The sequence below is a fragment of the Oratosquilla oratoria genome, chromosome 6 (assembly GCF_046742065.1).
Source record: "Oratosquilla oratoria isolate Oo_2021 chromosome 6, ASM4674206v1, whole genome shotgun sequence".
NCBI classification, from domain to species: Eukaryota; Metazoa; Arthropoda; class Malacostraca; order Stomatopoda; family Squillidae; genus Oratosquilla; species Oratosquilla oratoria.
The window spans coordinates 49103752-49108751 of record NC_134782.1 but is presented as its reverse complement, the minus strand read 5'-3'; the positions used below and the strand labels follow the sequence as shown (position 1 = coordinate 49108751).

Genomic DNA, 5000 nt, shown 5'->3' with positions numbered 1-5000 from the left:
TCTCCAATAACCATTAAACGACGTCGATCGCTCATGAAGAACCGACTCGAAGTTGTATGGATGTTACGACTTGCCGGACGATTCCTTTCCTCTGAGCGACCCTAAAACCCCAAACCACCCCGAGGCCCATCCCCGCCGTTTAAGGTTTTTAGAAGATCGATAAAGAGAGTGATAGGAACGAAGAAAAGGATTCAGAGGAGAGCAGAGAGAAAAGAGATGAAAAGGAGGGTAGGGATAGAAAGAAGTAAAGGAATAAAGAGAAATGGAAAGCAAGTGGGAAATGTGAAAAGAGATGGATGAAGGAGAGGAGAAACGAACCAAGTACAGGTATAGATGCAGGGGATCAAGGGATAGTGGTAAGGGGGGAAGGGGAGAGAGGGGGGAGAATAGGACAGAGGCCAGGGTGAGATGGGAGGTGGTAGTAGTAGTAGTAGTATGAGGAGGAGGAGGAGGAGGAGGAGGAGGAGGAGGAAGTAGGTGAAAGTGAGGAGGTGAAAGTGAGGCGAGGTTGATAGAACATGTTAACAGCCAATGGAGTGCTGGCCGCCCTGATTTATTCATCGGCGGTTTTCATGAATATTCATCCCTGAGCGTGCACCGATGCATGAGCGCCTCATCAACGTTTGCATATATTAACCGACCGCTCAGGCCCATACAGGCATGCAGGCAACCAAATACCAGCGTACACGCATACGGGAGCGCGTGCATATACACATGAGAGGGCAAATACTAAACACCCACATTCACATTATATATATATATATATATGTATATATATATATATATATATATATATATATTTTTATAATATATTTATATATATATATGTGTGTGTGTGTGTGTGTGTGTGTGTGTGTGTATATATGTACAAGACTAAATGGATCCCAGTGATTAGAGATACGTTTTATCAACCGCAATATACTTTAATTCTAAGCCATCACAGGCCAGCATGCTGAAATTGTAATTTGGTACTGCCCAGGACTCGAACCCGGCATCCTTATGACAAGTGCGACAGTGACTTTCCAACTAGGCCATCAATATTGATTTCTTTTGATGACCTCGTTGGAAAGTCACTGTTGCACTTGTAATAAGGATACTGGGTTCGAGTCCTGGGCAGCACAACGTTTCAATTTCAGCATGCTGGCCTTTGATGGCTTAGAATTAAAGTGCGTTGTGTTTGTTAAAATGTATATATATATGTATATATATATATACATATATATATATATATATATATATATAGATATATATATATGTATATATATATCAGTACATATCCGTGTAGCCAGGTAGAATGTTCTCTTGTAGACACACGAGGCTGAAGGCTAAAGAAGATTCGCTTTTATTCATTTTGTTGCTTGTAGTTTCTATGAAGCCCCTGGTCTTCTTGTGTCCATCAGTGATGTTTTTCAGCATTTCTCCAACGGATCCGTTAACTCACACTTCATCACCTCTCACAGCCAACTTAAACAAGAAAAGATCTAGACAAGAACACAACAAGCATTGACAAGGAATCAGATCCCCGTCGGCTATTCCTGGAAGACATCTACATACATGCCAACCAACCCAGCATCAACATCCAGGTCGAGGAACTAGAGGTCTTGCCTTTCATGAAGCGAGTAGGCCTAAACAGATCAAACACCTACACTGGGAGAGGTCCCCCAAACCTCTCTTAACTCTTAACTACTATTGGCCCATGTCAGCCAATCATCGGAGGCCTCTTCACACAGAAACCCTAATGATCCCAATAGGACATATATACAAGCCCACTACAGACCCTGCTCATCATATGGCCCAGAAGATGGACCCAGAGAGTTCCCAAACGTGGGTCACAGTTGGAAAAATACTGAGAAAAATTAACGATGAAGACAAAAAGGTCATGCACTATATAGAAACTGCACATACATACATACATGCATGCATACATACATACATACATACATACATACATACGCATACCAACGGCCCTTTCCCACTTACAAGGGAGGTAGCCAAATACAAAGGCATAAAATTCACTCCTACCCATTCCATCCCCACATACTCCACTCCCATTCACTACCCTCCCTCCCTCTTGTCTTTGCTCCTCCTGGATGACGGGTCATCCCTGCATCTCGCCCACTGTCCTGGGTCAAAGGCAGTGTAGCAAGACACAGCACATCCACAGCAAAGCCGCTCCATTTAATCGGCGACCCCCTCTCTCCGTCTCTTCATGTAGAAAAAGAGAATGCGGAGAAAAATCCCTTAGGGCTGCGTCAAAAATATCATTCATACTCCCTCCCCCATCCCCACCCATTGTTTTCCATGCATCTCAACATCATCCATACACAAACATTCTCCACTCACCCCTATCTTATCTCTTTTCCCTTCCTTCCTCAACAGACATTCCTCCCTTTTGTAATGCCCCTTTTACCCCATCCATCCATCTCATCCTTGCTCGCCCCCTCATGTTCACTCCTTTCACCTCTGCCTTCTACGCCTCTTATACTAATATTTCTTTACTCGTTCTTTCCATGTGTCCAAACCATCCCAATACTCTTTCATCAATCCTATCTCCCACCTCCCTTTCCACCCCCGCTCTCCTCCTCACCTCCTCGTTTCTCACTCTATCCAGCCTAGTAACCCCTACCATACTTCTCAGGTATTTCATCTCAAACACGTGCAAACTCCTCCTAGAACTCTACATTTCCCAATCACTCCGTCTATTGGTTCATTTCCTACCTTAGCATTAAGTTCTCCCAATACCACTACATTGACATTTCTCTCTAATCCCTCCATGCACTCGCTTAAATCTACCCAAAAAGGCTCCCTTTCCTCTGTACTCTTCTCACTACCAGGCCCATATGCACTTACAAAAACCCAGATCTCCCTTCCCGGTTTCACCTTCATCCACATTAACCTTGAAGAAACCTCCTTCCACTCCACCACACGGTTACATGTCTCTTCACTTACTAATATAGCCATCCTTTCTCTCCCTCGTCCTCTCTTCACTCCTGAAACTACACGCAATAAGATAATCAAAAGTTAATCCTCTTAATCTTCAACCTCGTGTGTCTACAAGAGAATATATAAACATACATACATACAACATATCACACATTTATCCAGGAACGTGCAAACCATATTGCAAGCTTAGTTACGAAAACAAAGCAATTCAAACTAACGTAGATGAAGTTGAACAGAACCATCCCATAAATCTCTTAGCTGTGACCGAGGCTGTTAGCGCTGCTTTATGTACCGGAAAGTGACGCTCGCTGTTGGTCATTGGGAATCGATCCCCGGACCTCGTAGCCACGAATCGAAAACGAAGCCGGACATACACTGTACTGTCTGATCACGGTCTTTCCCTCAGTTGAAAAAAAAATAATCCTTGACTTTGAAAGGAACGGTGCTATTAAGCATGGACGTGAATTCGTGGATCACAAAGCCGAGCCTAAAGAGATAGCCAGTTACCCAAACTTCTCCACGGACCCTGAAGCATGAAATCGAGAGAGTCTAACTTCATTTTTACTAAAGTTGGCGCCACCGAGATGTAAAAAATCGCCTGGAGGGTGAAAGAACTAGAGGAAGGATGCGTGAAGGCGAGTCTGCTTGTCGAAACACCAATTAACACCATATCACCCAGTCCCGCAGCTGATGACAAGGCCTTAGACTCTGCAACCAGATCGTACAGAATCCAATCACGTGTGTTAACACAGGAGGAGCAAGCCTTACGCCCTCGCCAATTTTCTTCACGTCCCTTATCTTCTCTTCGTTCAACATATCCTTGTGTGATATAAAGGGAAGGCTCAGGCTTTAAGACGGACAATACAGGAAGATGTAGTGGAAGAGGAAGGAGAGGAGGAGGAGGAGGAGGAGGAGGAAGTGGAGAAGGAGACGAAAAGATGAGGTGGGTGAGAAGGAAGAGGAGGAGGAGGAGGAGGAGGAGGAGGAAGTGGAGGAGGAGGAGGAGGAAGTGGAGAAGGAGACGAAAAGATGAGGTGGGTGAGAAGGGAGAGGAGGAGGAGGAGGAGGAAGATCAAGAAGAGGGGAAAGATCAAGAAGAGGAGGAGAAGAAAGAGGAAAGGATTTAAAGAAGATTTGGAGATAGGATGGAGAAGAAGGAAAAGGAGGAAGAGGAGGAGAAGGAGGAGGAAGCTCAAGAAGAGGAAGAAAAGAAAAGGATTTGGAGGAGGATGGAGGAAGAGAAGGAAAAGAAGGAAGAGGAGTTGTAGGAGGAGGAGGAGGAGGAGCTTGGGGTAGACTTGGAGGAGATTAAGAAGATATTAGGAGGAGGAAACAGAGAGAAGGTGATTAAGAGGAGATTAGAAGGAGGTGGAGGTAGAGGAGGAGGAGAAATTTTGAAGGACATTTGGAGGATATTAAAAGGAGGAGGAAAAGGAGGAGGAAAAGGAGAGAAGATTGGGAGGAGACTGAGAGAGGTTTAGGAGGAGGCGAAGGTGGAAATGGAAGAAGTGAAGGAGAGCGAAAATGAGAAGAGAAATGAAGATAAAGAAAATGAAGGAAAAGGAGAAGAGAAATGAAGACAAAGAAAATGAAGGAAAAGAAGAGAAATGAAGACAAAGGAAATGAAGGAAAATGAGAAGAGAAATGAAGACAAAGAAAATGAAGAAAAAAAAGAGAAATGAGGACAAAGAAAATGAAGAAAAAGAAGAGAAATGAGGACAAAGAAAATGAAGGAAAAGGAGAAGAGAAATGAAGACAAAGAAAATGAAGGAAAAGAAGAGAAATGAAGACAAGGAAAATGAAGGAAAATAAGAGAAATTAAGACAAAGAAAATGAAGGAAAAGGAGAAGAGAAATGAAGACAAAGAAAATGAAGGAAAAGAAGAAGAGAAATGAGGAAAAAAGAAAATAAAAGAAAAAGAAGAGAAAGAAAAATAGAGGAGGAGTGTGAGGAGGAAAAAAGAGGTTCTAGAGGACATGTAGGAGGAAGAAGAGGGAAAAGAGAAGAAATAATATGAGAAATAGGAGGAGGAAGAAGAGTAGGAGGAATAAGAAATT

The 5000-nt window shown here is 43.2% G+C and overlaps 1 protein-coding gene across 1 annotated transcript in view; it reads right to left on the bottom strand.

The window, feature by feature from the left end:
• LOC143026175 (innexin shaking-B-like) overlaps window positions 1-5000 on the bottom strand; it is a 330696-nt gene that overhangs the window by 40742 nt on the left and 284954 nt on the right. The gene's annotated exons all lie outside the window — the stretch shown is intronic.